Here is a 15,462-nt window from a genome sequence, read left to right on the forward strand (position 1 = left end):
ACAACCGGCATTCCTGAAAAAATGCAAAAAATTACGTGTCCAAACCACAGTTGCTGTAGCTTGCTTAACAGCTCGGCAGCCGTTCTCAGGCCCAGTATGGATTCGACAAGATTCTAGAAAGTTGATAAAGGGTACAGTTTCACCGGGTAACACGTATATATGTAGCGTAGTTTACACATTAAAAACCTATGCCTATATATCAGGAGGCAGGCTCAGACGGTCTCAGGCCCAGTATGTATTAGACGTGATTGGACAAAGGTGAGAAAGGGTAACGTATCACTGGATTACAGGTATGTATAGCATAGTTTACACATTAAAAACCTATGTCTATAGATCAGGAGGCAGGCTCAGACGGTCTCAGGCCCAGTATGGATTTGACCAGCTTGTACAAAGTTGAGAAAGGGTACATTATCACTGGATAGCATGTATATATAGCATAGTTTAAATATTTAAAATCTCTGTGTTCTCAGTATGGATTAGACAACAATCTAAAAAGTAGAGAAAAGGAAATGTTTTTGAAGAGTACACCAGTATACACTTTTGGTGGTATTTTTAAATCTTCATATACATTTCTGTCTCAGTAAGACAGTCCAGCCTCTCCGCAATAGGAAATGAGATGCATACAATTACTGACATAAATTCTAGTGATTGCAGAAATCTAGGAATTCCTATTCACGGGATAAACTTCCGTCACAATTCTCAGAGGCGATGCAGACCCTCAATTAATTAGTGTGTGAGGACAGCGAAACCTTTCTTTGTGAAGAAAGTGTTGCTGTATCGCAGTACCGTTGATCCCATCGCCATTACTCATATACATATAATTTTGATCACAGGGAGAGATGTAAACATGGTGCTCACTGCCTATCATGCTCTGTCACGTAACTTTGGAGTGCAAAACACAGAAGCCACAGGCCGTAGACGATTCTTTTGGATTGGCATGAGAGGGCACATTTAAAAATGTGCGCTGGAATGTCACACGTCTGTGGGTAGGAAAACTGTGAAAGCTGATGAGAAACCACCATTGCATCTTATTGTGAGTCGACGTCCATAAGAAATGGAAGCCATTGATCATCTGAAGCTAGATCCCGGCCAGCGGGACAGGGCATAGCTACGTCTTAATCATAATCTTCTATCAGTTCACCAAATTTGTAGTGGCAGTCCCAGTGATTTGACAGCCCAGACTACACAGCGGAGGAGCAGGGAGAGGTAAACCTTGCAAATGCTGGGGCCCTGCCCAAGAAAGGGGGGCCCACTCATGGGCGTCGGTACTGGCACTGGACCCCTCATAGTACGGCGGTGTGTCTGACGGCGGGTGTGCACCCCCACCATCAGAGATACTTGATTGCACTATGAGGAACCCTGTGCCAGTGCCTGTGCCCAAGAGTTGGCCCACCCACCTGTCGGTGACCCCGGCCATGGGGGGAGGAGGCAGCCCAGTTAGGGAGGTTTACAAAATGGCATATGTTGATGTGGGACATTCACCTGCTGCTAAAGGCGAAATTGGTCAAGTCCCAGGAAGAGGCGGCCTGCCTCTGTTTGCACAGCCGCTCAACCATGTGCAGGGTGGAGTTCCACCTTGTTGCAACGTTGATAATTAGGCGGTGCTTGGGAAGGTGGAGCAATCGCTGCAGCTTCTGCATACGACTGGAGTGTACCGGCGACCGGCGGATGTGCGAGCACAGTCTTCGAACCTTATGAAGCAGGCCTGTTAACTCCGGATAATTAGTGAGGAAGCACTGCACCACCAGGTTCAAGGTGTGAGCCAAGCAAGGTATGTGTCTGAGTTTTGAAAGGGCTATGGCTGCCACAAAATTACGGCCGTTATCACTAACTACCTTGCCTGCCTCAAGATGTAGACTGCCCAGCCATGACTCAGTTTGTCGCTGAAAGTACTCGGCCAGTACCTCCGCCGTGTGACTGTCGCCCAAACACATCATCTGCAACACAGCCTGCTGACGCTTTCCACTAGCTGATCGATAGTGGGACACATCGTGTGCACCACTGTCAGCTGCGGATGCAGTGCTCGTGCGACTGCGCTCTGTGGACGAGCTTTCGCTTCTGGAGGAGGAGGGTCGAACGCCTACAGCCAGTTGTTTCCTATACCATGGGCTAGGCAGCACTGTGCCATCACAGCTGTCCCCTGTGGACCCTGCATCCACCACATTAACCCAGTGCACAGTGATGGACTCGTAACGACCCTGGCCATGCCTACTGGACCATGCATCAGTTGCTTGAGTGCATGATTGCTTGAGTGCATGGACAATGCGGTCTTTCACATGAAGGTGGAGGGCTGGGATGGCTTTGCAAGAAAAGAAGTGGCGACTGGGTAGGTCATAGCGTGGTACTGCGTAGGCCATGAGTTCGCGGAAAGCTGCTCTTTCAACCAACCGATAGGGCATCATCTCTAACGAGATTAGTTTGGCAATGTGGGCGTTCAAACCCAGTGTACACGGATGAGAGGATGAGTACTTTCTTGTCCTACTCATAGTCTCTGGTAGGGTGAGCTGGACTTGAGAGCTGCATATGGTGGAACTAGCGGTGGACATGGCGGACTGAGAGAGGGTTGATGATGGTGATGGAGTTGGTGTTCTTTCTGATGGCCTAGATTCAGTCTTTCGTTGCAATAACAGTGTGATTCCCTGACTGATTTGCCCTTGCGACGACAACTCAACAGTTGCTGCTGGTGGTGTGCTAACCGGTGGACTTACAGTGGGGGAAACAATGTAGCATTGCTGACTACCTTCTTTGGGAGCAGTAGCACATGTAGTACGTGAGTTTTGGTAGTCCGTCCACGCTTGCAAGTGCATGGTGGTTAAATGTCTTAGCATGCAACTGGTATTCAAATTTCTCAGATTTTTCCCTCGGCTAAAGGTCTTTGCGCATTTCTTACAGATAACCTTTGCCTGATCATTAGGATTTTGTTCAAAAAAGTGCCACACTGCACTCTTCCTTCTATGGAAGACATTTTGAGGCCTTGCACGCTGTGCTATTTTGACCGTCTGGCCAAGCTGTCCTGCAACTCTTTTGGTTTTTGTAACCTGTTTTAGGACTGCTCCGGGCCTGCCAGCTAACAGCTGTTGCGATGTCGATGCCCGCTGCGGATGCTCCTCCTCCTCTTCTGAGCTATTGGCAGCGGCACCCTCTACCCCCAATGGATGCCAATCTGGGTCAACAAGTGGGTCATCCATCACCTCCTCTTCAATGTCATGTGCACCTTCCTCTCTGTCACCGTGTATGGTGGTATAGTATGCGGGAAGGGGCACCTGAGTTTCATCTGGGTCAGATTCTGGCTCAGTACACTGCGAGAACAATGTAGTGCTCTGAGTGAATGTACCAGCAGAATCATCTATCAGTGGCTGTGCATCAGTACACTCCATGTCAGATTCATCTTTGCCTGGGTAATTCACGATTTGACTTGATAACCCAGGCATGGTATGTGAAAACAGCTCCATGGAGTAATCTGTAGTGTGGCCTGCCGCATCCTTCAATTTTGGTTGGGGTGAAGGACACAAGGAAAGGTGTGGTTCATGAACATGAGCCTCCAATGATGACTCAGTGCTTTTATTTTTTAAAACTTCAGAAGAGGAGGCGATAGAGCTGGAGGCTGAGTCAGCAATGTAAGCCAAAACTTGTTCTTGAAGCTCCGGCTTTAAAAGCGGATTACCTACTGCCAAAAAAGGGAGCCTTTGAGGCTTTGTGGAGCCAGACGATGACTCAGGCTCAACACCTCCTGCATTAGGTGCTATTTTGCTTTTGCCACTACCAGGAGATCCACCACCAACACCAACATCATCATTACCAGCTGCCAACCCCCGCCCACTTCCACAGACTCTTCCACCACACTTCCTCATTTTTGGGGAAAATGTACCCAAAAATCCACCAACTATATGGTACTGTAAAACAAGGTACAAGGTGTATATAGTAGTGGGGAGAATTGGAATCTCTGTAGACTTCAGGACTCAGTTGGATTCTGTCAGGCCCTGTTTATTTTACACCGCAATGTGACAGGCAGATTCTGGATGGTGTAATAAAGGTGGATAGGGGACTGTGGAGATTTGGAATCTCTGTAGACTTCAGGACACTGTTGGATTCTGTCAGGCCCTGTTTATTTTACACCGCAATGTGACAGGCAGATTCTGGATGGTGTAATAAAGGTGGATAGGGGACTGTGGAGATTTGGAATCTCTGTAGACTTCAGGACACAGTTGGATTCTGTCAGGCCCGGTTTATTTTACACCGCAATGTGACAGGCAGATTCTGGATGGTGTAAGAAAGGTGGATAGAGGACTGTGGAGAATTGGAATCTCTCTACACTTCAGGACACAGTTGGATTCTGTCATGTCCTGTGTCTATAACACCGCAATGTGACCGGCAGATATTGCCTAGTGTATGACAAACTACAAGTTGTATATAGAATTGGGCAGAATTAGAATCTCCCTAGAGTGTAGGTCTGTAAGAACGGACAAACTCCTCGGCTTTTCCTTACAGAGTCACACACTCAGCTTCAATTTGGCCGTGATAACAGCCATTACACGGTACTGAGAGAGGAGCGTGCACGTACACCGCTGTACGGTGTATGTAAAATTGTCAAGCTCCGTGTTTTTGTATACGGACTGACAGACGCTGTCTCTCTCTAGTTTTGAATGTAATCAAACAGCAAATATACTAAACTGTTTGAAAAACGGGCAAAACTATAAGGTGTATGTCTGTAAGAACGGACAAACTTCTCGACTTTTCCTTACAGAGTCACACACGTAAATAGCTTCAATTTGGCCGTGATAACAGCCGTTACACGGTACTGAGAGAGGAGCGTGCACGTACACCGCTGTACGGTGTATGTAAAATTGTCAAGCTCCGTGTTTTTGTACACGGACTGACACACGCTGTCTCTCTCTAATTTTGAATGTAATCAAACAGCAAATATACTAAACTGTTTGAAAAACGGACAAAACTATAAGGTGTAGGTCTGTAAGAACGGACAAACTCCTCGACTTTTCCTTACAGAGTCACACACGTAGATAGCTTCAATTTGGCCATGATAACAGCCGTTACACGGTACTGAGAGGAGCGTGCATGTACACCGCGTACGGTGTAATTAAAATTGTCAAGCTCTGTGTTTTTGTATACGGACTGACACACGCTGACTCTCTCTAGTTTTGAATGTAATCAAACAGCAAATATACTAAACTGTTTGAAAAACGGACAAAACTATAAGGTGTAGGTATGTAAGAACGGACAAACTCCTCGACTTTTCCTTACAGAGTCACACACGTAGATAGCTTCAATTTGGCCATGATAACAGCCTTTACACGGTACTGTGTGAGGAGCGTACACCACTGTAAGGTGTGTGAAAAAATGAACGCTCACTACCTCACCAGGACAAAACAATACAATTTGGATTGCTTTTAGAAAAGCAGTTTGAACACCAGTGTGCACACAGCAATGCAGCTAGCCTTAAAAGGCAAGCTAATCACCACCAGCGCTGCTGCACAAAAGCAAAAATCTTCACCTTTCACTGCACAGTAACTACAGTGAAAAGCGCTAGCAGCAGAAGCAGTTTTTTTTTCTTTTTGCCTTCCTAACGCTCTCCCTACAGAATCAGCAGCTGCAGCAGCTCTCCCTATTCTGAGATCAGCATGAGTAACATGGCGGTCGGCGTCCCCACCCTTTTATACCCCCTGTGACGCCACACAAAGCAAGCCAATCACTTGCATGCCCTTCTCCAAGATGGTGGTGACCGCTACCTATGTCATCACGTTGCCCACAGTGTCCGTTCTTCCAGATTATCTGAAAAAGGGTGCTAAAGCATCTTTTGAAACGCGACTTTGGCACTAAAGTCGCCAACCTCGTGGCTGACCTCATGCTAAGGTCGGGTTTCGTTTCATGAAACCCGACTTTGGCGAAAGTTGGCGACTTTTGAATTTTTTCAACCCGTTTCACTCAACTCTATTTGTGAATATATGAAACACATTTCTTTTAAAAGGGGAATTTGACATCTATTCTATTATTTCTAAACACTGTTTTTCAGTGATTCCTTTGTATCTACGTTCAAACTGAACCCAAACACACAAATGATACACCATTTGAAAGGTAAACTTGCCCCCTTCAGCAAGAAAATAGCCAAACAAACCACACATCCACGATTTGATCACAAAATACAGTTTAAACATTGATTTTCATAAACCTGCAGTAAGGAAAAATAACCTGCAGGTAGCACCACAGTACCCCAAAGCACACTACAAACACATTTCTAAACATGCACTGCTTTTTCGCTGATTACTTCGCCCCACACACACACATGATACAGCATTTGAAAGGTAAACTTGCTCCTCTCAGCAAGAAAACAGCCGAACAAACCACACATTCAAGAATTTATCACTAAATACAGTTTAAACATTCATTTTCATAAACCTGCAGAAAGACACAATGATCTGCAGGTGGCAACTCAACCGGAAGACATTTTTTGGCCTCCACTTATCAAACCAATTTATTGTATTACATTTGACCACCTTGCTTTTTCTGAAATTTGCCTGCACCCCCGACGACCAATGTGCGTAAATTTCGCAAGGGCCAAGCTAGTGTATATAAATTTCCCAAACTCTGCAATTCTCCTTTTCTTGACAGCAGCCTCTTAGGGAATTGTTTAAATGAGGGTTGAGTCCACAGAAAATCTGACTGAGTCACAGAAAGGAGAAGAGGAGAGGAAACATAACATCACATAGCAGCCATGAAAACATAACACATGGCATGGCCAGTTCTGGGTCATAGAGTGGGGTTCCTACGATGGACCCCCTCTGTTACATCCATACGCTTCAATAAGTAACTGAACAATGAATGTCTTTATGGGGTTGATTTTAAGAACACCAAAAATACTGATTTAAAGGAGTGTTCACATTACTGACCCTTCAAGATAAGATCTGCTTAGTTACTAGGCAAATAACCAGGCATCCTAACTCATGAGGGACCTCTGTGTCTATGGTATTGATATTCATTAATGGAGGGTTCTTGAAATGATACAACCTCTTTAGCTAATAATATATCCAACAAGACAAACTAAGTTATGCCATAAAAATATATAGCCTTTATTTATGCATTATGCCAAAAACATATAAAAACCATTAAAAGGAGATACATGTCCATTATGCTTTACAAGGAAATACATATATAAACTGCCACATGGCAGATAAACACCAAGAGAGCAAACAATTTACAGATATAAGGTCATATAGCAGAACAGTGACTGGAAAAATATATGTAGATTGCTCCAAATTGTGTTTGTACAGAAAATACTCTGCTAGCATAGAAACAGAATATGTGCTATAACCCAAACGTATGATATCGAGGGAATATCCTATATAGGACAAATATACCACCAGGGACCTGCGCCTTACAAAGTTGTATGTGTTTTGTATGCACTCTGCACTTTATGGTTAGCGGACATGACCTGGTCATAGTCTGGTGGTATATTATTACATCAGCGTTAGCTGGCAGTCTCTCTTATATGCTGTCCTACCCTTTACTACAGATTGTATTTTGGACCTCTGCCTGCGCACTATTGCACTTTGCAAAGACACATATATATATATATATATATATATATATGCCTACTTTATTGTGCGCTGGTTTTTTGCTCTGAGGGACTGTATGCATGCTGCATTGCTCAATACTTCAAGCCACCTCTGACTACACTGGGTGCAGAATTATTAGGCAAATGAGTATTTTGATCACATCATCCTTTTTACACATGTTGTCCTACTCCAAGCTGTATAGGCTTGAAAGCCAAGTGCCAATTATTTAAATCAGGTGATTTGCATCTCTGTAATGAGGAGGGGTGTGGTCTAATGACATCAACACCCTATATAAGGTGTGCTTAATTATTAGGAAACTCCCTTTCCTTTGGCAAAATGGGTTAGAAGAGAGATTTGACGGACTCTGAAAAGTCAAAAATTGTGAGATGTCTTGCAGAGGGATGCAGCAGTCTTGAAACTGCCAAACTTTTGAAGCGTGATCACCGAACAATCAAGCATTTCATGGTAAATATCCAACAGGGTCGCAAGAAGCGTGTTGATAAAAAAAGGCGCAAAATAACTACTCATGAATTGAGGAAAATTAAGCATCAAGCTGCCAAGATGCCATTTGCAACCAGTTTTGCCATATTTCAGAGCTGCAACGTTACTGGAGTATCAAAAATCTCAAGGTGTGCCATACTCAGGGGCATGGCCAAGGTAAGGAAGGCTGGAAAACGACCACCTTTCAACAAGAAGCAGAAGATAAAGCGTCAAGACTGTGCAAAGAAATATCTTAAGACTGATTTTTCTAAGGTTTTATGGACTGATGAAATGAGAGCGACTCTTGATGGGCCAGATGGATGGACCCGAAGCTGGATCAGTAAAGGGCAGAGAGCTCCACTCTGACTCAGACGCCAGCAAGGTGGAGGTGGGGTACTGGTATGGGCTGGTATCATCAAAGATGAACTTGTGGGACCTTTTCGGGTTGAGGATGGAGTGAAGCTCAACCCCCAGACCTACTGGCAGTTTCTGGAAGACACCTTCTTCAAGCAGTGGTACAGGAAGAAGTCGGTATCATTCAAGAAAAACATGATTTTTATGCAGGACAATGCTCCATCACATGAATCCAAATACTCCACAGTATGGCTGGCCAGTAAAGGTCTAAAAGAAGCAAGACAATGATCCAAAACACCGCTCCAAATCTACTCAGGCATTCATGCAGAGGAACAATTACAATGTTCTGGAATGGCCATCCCAGTCCCCAGACCTGAATATCATTGAACATCTGTGGGATGATTTGAAACGGGCTGTCCATGCTCGGCGACCATCAAACTTAACTGAACTGGAATTGTTTTGTAAACAGGAATGGTCACAAATACCTTCATCCAGGATCCAGGAACTCATTAATAGCTACAGGAAGCGACTAGAGGCTGTTATTTTTGCAAAAGGAGGATCTACGAAATATTAATGTCACTTTTATGTTGAGGTGCCCATACTTTTGCACCGGTCAAATTTTGTTTAAATGCAGATTGCACATTTTCTGTTAGTACAATAAACCTCATTTGAATCCAGAAATATAACTGAGTCCATCAGTTATTAGATATATGAAACTGAAATAGCTGTTGCAAAAACCAAAATTGTTATAAAGAAAAAAGGTTAACATTAATAGGGGTTCCCAAACTTTAACATATGTCCCTCATCCAGGCCCCATCCTGATATATATACACATATCCCTCATCCTGGTATATATGTCATTCAGAATGATATATATGTTCCCCTTACTGGTCCCCCCCTGGTATATACTGTATATCCCACATCCTGGAATATAAGGCCCTTATCCTGGTCCCCATTTGGGTATATATATATCGCCCATCCTGGTACATATTTCCCCCATTCCGTCGCTGTTCTTTAATGCATAGAAAAAAAGAAACCGTTCTGTACACCTTCACTGAGTGTCACCACCCTGCAGAATCTACCTCTAAAGCTGGCAGCTGAATTCAGTTTGCAAGCAATGGGAGAGCATGACGTCACTGCCATGTGCCCCCGTCACGTGTCAACATCAGCTGCTGGCCTCTGATTGGCAGGTAGCATGTATTGCCGTGCACGGCCCTAAGGGTCTCTGCGCCTAATACACTTCAACTGAATGTGTGTCTGAGGATGCACCTCCAGTTGAAGTTTATGCTGGCATTGGCAGGCTCCCACCTGCATGGACCTGGCCGACCTCTGCAAATATGGTTGCTACGCCCCATCTGGTGCAAAGGGGACCATGGCCTTCACCCTTCTACCCGTGTACAGGGATTTGTACTTATGCAGTGCCCTAGCCCTAGGGTGAGTTCATGGAGTAGCTGCTGGCTGCTGGAACCGGTAGGCAGGTAATGATCAGATAGCGCAGTCAGAGCCAGTAAATATGGATTGGGGGCAAAAATGTCAGGCAGAAAATAGTCAGAAAACAAGATGAGATCAGAAACAGGAATCAGAACTAGTACAGCAGGAGCGAGGGTATGAACCAGGTAAAGCAGAATTTATAACCAGCCATGGGAAATGGATATTCAGGAGTTTATATAGTGAGCAGCACCACATAAGACTCACAGTTCACAGCAGGGAGTTAATGCTAAACCAATCAGTAGAAATTAGCCCCCAATCTCCCACAAAATTAAACTGGACTGTCACCCTGCAACAATGGTACGGTGTCACCCAGCGTCAGAAGTAGAGACAGAAGGGCCTGGTACTGACATAATAAGATTCTACTATATGATTGACTATATGTCACGGGTTTACCACAACAGAGAGGAGCCAGAAGACTGCAACGTTTGATTTCTCCTACTACTGCGCTGTTTTGAAGCCCTTCGCCTTCATATTAAACGGTGTAAGCTTCTTTTAACAATGCAGGGGTTAATATGCTCAGTTGAGAGCTCCTAGAATGTTAAGTCTCTCAGCCGTACACTGTTAGCCAGTCCCATCTGCAATATAAACTGGATCCTGGCTTGCACTCATTGTCAGAGCTATCTTATGCTGCATGGCTGGAGGTTGTTGTTGGTTATTATTGGAGAAGGTGTTTGGTGGATTTATCAGTGATTGTTGCTAGGTTTTGAGTGCGTGATAAATTCCCTTTCTTCTCCTACTTTGTTCTAAACCCATACACTTCCTGATTTATTACTCTGTTGTCTGAGTGTGTATATTTGCATGATTTGTATTTTCCTTTATCCTTGTTTGTATTACCTTGTTAGTCTGGTTGATGTATTACTGAACACTACTACTCTCCTCTTCCCTCGGTGGTGGAAGGGTACAGACTGAGTGCGGATTCAGAAGCTATGGCAAGGTACGTGGACTCGGCATCTTCACCATCAGAAGTAATCCGGGGTACAGGGGCGAGCTAAAGCACCCCTGGCGTTAGGGACAGAGAAGGAGACCCCTGGTCCATGGACACCCGGCAACAGAGTCATGACATTATACTAAGAACTCGCTATAATCATGGGCTAGACAGAGTTACCTTTTGCTTTTCTCAGTTTTATGGCCCTAAACCTGATATTGAGACCTAAGGAACCATGAAAGGATGTAGCCCACCTCTAATTACCAAGAAAACCAGCATTGAATAATCCCTAAGATAATATTGACTTGAACTTTGCAAAACCATGAGGTGCAAAATTTTGACTAATATTATTGGACACAAAGGCTGGACAACTGCTTGAAATGTTAGCTCCTCTGTGCTGCAGCGCAAAGTGAAGGCGCCAGGACCGATGACTAATGCAATGTGAAAGCCTTATTGTGTAAGCAGCTTCCAATCACTTTCTGTTAGCCTTTGCTACAAGGAGACCCTGACTCTTTCCCCTCTGAGCCGTCCAGAATCAGACTCAATGAGCAATGTCACAGAGAATAAGGCATAGGTGACAGAAAGCCCGCAGCCCGTAGTGTTCAAAGATGGAAACCTTAGGGAACAGAACTAAGACTTAAAGTCAATGGAAAACTGGCCCTTTGAACTATTCATTGACACGGAGTACATTGCTTGTAATGTGCATGTTATTGGCAAATTCTGTTTGATGTCACATACGCTATAGATGTAGCAGAGTAAAAGCCGTCATTGAAAGGTTTCTTTCGTACATTGGGATTCCTATAGGGGGAAAAAAACAATATGGTGAGGTCACAGATGGCCAAAACCCATGCTGGCATGCAGACCGACAGGGATTTCTAATCGAGAGTTAATGACCACACGATTTTGCAAGAAAGGGTCATTAAGAGCCTATTAATTAATGACTACCGGAAAACAACAAAACCATACGGCCATTAACAATCAACTTGAAAACTCTGGATGCTGGGCTGTGACGTGGGGTGAAACGCCGCCCACAGCCCAGTCGATCAGGGGCAGTGCACTCGACAGGGTCACACCCGGATGATGCAGGGGATTCTGGTACTTGATGTGACATCAGCGGCGGCTGCAGCCGGGGTAACGTTATGCCAAATGAGCGCAGATGGCAACAAGAGATATTTACAAAAATATTTCTTTAAATCGGTGGGGGACCTCGTACAATGTAGTGGACAACCTCTTTAAACTGAATCTTGGCATCTGTGTCTCTGTCATTCCAGTGCAATTCTAATATATAGAGATGACTGAATCTGACAAAATTTAAATTAGCCAGATTTGCGCAAATTTGACTGGGAAATTGGATTTGCATCAAATTTATTATGCGTTGAGGTCTCTCCAGAGCATAATAAATGGAGGAAGAAAAATAAAAAAATATTACCCCTACCTCGCTCCTCACCTGACCTGGCACCGCAGCTCCCCACCCAGTCCTCCGCTGGATTGCCTCTTCCCACAGGCTCCAGTCATCTCTTCTTTCTTCCTTAATCTTGGCACTTCTGGTGCTCACTATGAATAATGCACTATGGCACTTTCGACGGGTGGGTGCTCAAGTAGGATCCTATCCCGTTAATCAATAGTCATAAACATGGCACTCCTTTCGGTCTATAAAGTCGACCTTCATGAGGCTCCAGATTGCTAAGGAACACTGCTTAATCAGTGCTTAGGGAATGGTGTTGTATGCTGCTCTCTCTCCACGAGAGTGCCAAATCCGGTGCTCACTAAGCCCCGTGTGATTTCATGATGTCACTCGAAGAGTAGACTGTGATGGAGGCGCCAAAGAGTGAAGACAGAAGAGAAGACCAGAGCCAGAGCGAGGAAGCGAGCTAACGGAGGGCTGGGTAGAGAGCTGTGGTGCCATGACTTTTTTTTTTTAGATGCACGGTGGCCATTTTGCTTAATTTGAGCAAAATTTTGGTAAGTCCAAATTTTTGGTGAAACTCCCGGAGAATTCAATTTCCCGTGAAGCGATTCGCTTATCTCAACTAAGTCATCATGAATCACAATTAGTTGTTAAATTCAGCGAGGATGGAAATGGGCAGCAAAGGGTACCTGTGCACAAAAAGGAAATGCACAATCCCGAAGAGTTCACGGTTCCCGAAAAAACCTAGTTTTACTACCATTCCACCAGTTATTTCGAGTCATGGCGGGTATTTTTACAATGTTTTTAATGTAATGTTACAGAAACTAGAATGCCATATTCTACTGTTGACCCCAAAGCTGATGCGCAAAATGGCGCGGTATTTTCACCACTAAGTTCACCAATGCTGCTAGGCTACATCGGTTTGCAAAATGATTATGGAAAAAGACAAACGTGTCTTTCTCACTAACATGGACAAGAATGTATATTGAGTAGGCGCAGTAAGAGAAGCTAGTGATGGGTGATTTTGCTCGGCAAGTGCTCGATGCTCAGGGTGCTCGATCGAGTAGCGGGCAGTGCCAAGTATAGCGTGTTGCTCGAGTGCTCTGATCCCTGTAAGTGAATTATCAGACCCGGGCGCATCCAGACAATCTGGTGTGCTTGGTGGTAGTGGTGTCAGCCAACCAACTCTACATTTTTATCTTGGGCATAACAAGAATCCATCAGTCGGAGGAGTGAGTGGCTTTTGTATAGGATTACAAATGCCAAGCCTGCTAATATGGAAGTCGTAGTATTGCATCACAGCTGTGTTCATTTCATAGGGTTCAGCTGCAATACCAGACACAACCTGTGGGCAGGGGAGGCACTGTTTATGAAAAAAAAGCAGGCATGATTTCATGTTCTTGCACAAACCCATTTAAGGGGTACTCATAGCTCATAAAGTGATGGCATGACGGTAGGATCTGCCATGTCTTTATGATTGGAATCCAATATCTTGAAATAAAGGGTCCTGTAGCATTGCTTTCGCAGTATATTGGTGCCATTGAGTTGAATAGGACCAGGAAAAACAGTGACGAGGCCACCATAGGATTATTTTCAGGATCTATTTTGGTCCTAAAAGTTGGATGCCCAAATGATAAAGTGGTGAAATACAATTTGCCATCACTTTATAAGATGGGAATTCCACTTTAAAGGGAATCTGTCAGCAGGTGTTTGATATGTAACATGCTAGAGATCAGAACCTGATTTCGGTGATGTGTCACTTAATTGGCTGTGTTTTGTTGTTTCAAGAAAATCAGTGTTTTATCAGCAGCAGATTATCACTACAAGACTAGGTGTCTTGTGTCTCTTAGTCAACTAGTCTGTGTGACCCCACCTCCTCCACTGATTGGCAGCTACAGTGTACACAGAAAGCTTCCAATCAGTGGTGTGGGCGGGGTTATACACAGCTCAGCATTTGAGCTCTGCTAGATCTGCAGCAGAGAAAATTGTCATTGTATCAAAATGACAGAAAGCAGCCCTGCAAGTGACACATCCCTGGAATCAGGATCTCAGCGCCTATGTCATGCTGTTCTCAAATTCCATAGCAATAACATGGTGAAAAATTCCCTTTAAAGCAACACATTGGAAAAAAAAAGACATTTTCTTGAGCCTAAAGGTCGACTTTTGACAAAGGATTCCCAATATTTAGTTTGTGTGGAACAGGGTAAGACATTCGCTACCTTCAGAGCAACATTATGAATAATCTACACATTGGCGTCTTTTTTCCCCTTCTCCTTTAAACACACCGCTCAAAAGAGCAAAGACGGCTCGCAGCGTTTTCTATTTCCCCTCTTTGGCTTCCCCCATCGTTAAATCAGCTTCTGATTTTCTCTAATGAACAACTTACATGACTTTCATAAAAAAAAGGTTAATTAACTTAGAGTGGATAATTTGTGGAATTTGTAATTCGAGGTAAAGACTGAAGAGGATTTCTTTTTTTTTTTTTTTGGAAAAGCCTACCCATCCATGATCCATGTATGATCTGTGGGGTCCAGGTCGCGTGGAACGACCGCTGATCTCACCCGATTGATCCCAAAAATTCAGGCATGAAGATGTTAATATCCAGTATGATGCTCACTCACTTGCTATGGAGTCAAAGTATTCCCCAGCTCATCATTACTAACTATTCAGGGTTCCAAAGTGAGAAAGATAAGAAAAAGGTGAAGGTGGGGAGCAGAGGAATTTTCAGATTGCCTAAAAAAAAAAACTATTCAAAATCACAAAATTAAAGTTAAGAAATATTTGACTTTCCAGTTTTCAGAAATCAGCATAATGGAGCTCAGGTTTGGTATAGGTATTAGGAAATCAGCAGAGAAAATCAGCACTGATATAAGAAAACTATCAGGAAATCAGCACCATGGAAAGCTCGAGATAGGTGTAACTATCAGAAAATCAGCAGGAGAATCAGCAGCAATATAAGGAAACTATCAGTAAATCAGCACCATGGAAATATCAGGATTGGTGTAACTATTGGGAAATCAGCAGGGAAAATCAGCATTGATATAAGGAAACTATCAGGAAATCAGCACCATGGAAATATCAGGATTGGTGTAACTATTGGGAAATCAGCAGGGAAAATCAGCATTGCTATAAGGAAACAATCAGGAAAACAACACCATGGAAACCTCAAGATTGATATCAGAAGATCAGCAGGAAAATCAGCATTCATATAAAGAAACTATCAGAAAATCAGCACC

The 15,462-nt window shown here is 44.0% G+C and overlaps 1 protein-coding gene across 6 annotated transcripts in view; it reads right to left on the reverse strand.

Annotated features, from left to right (window-relative positions):
- The window catches only part of GRIA1 (glutamate ionotropic receptor AMPA type subunit 1), a 321,187-nt gene that overhangs the window by 87,360 nt on the left and 218,365 nt on the right, over window positions 1-15,462 (reverse strand). The window lies entirely within an intron of this gene.

The sequence above is a fragment of the Dendrobates tinctorius genome, unplaced genomic scaffold (assembly GCF_039654945.1).
Source record: "Dendrobates tinctorius isolate UK_male_01 unplaced genomic scaffold, ASM3965494v1 ptg000020l, whole genome shotgun sequence".
Lineage (NCBI taxonomy): Eukaryota > Metazoa > Chordata > Amphibia > Anura > Dendrobatidae > Dendrobates > Dendrobates tinctorius.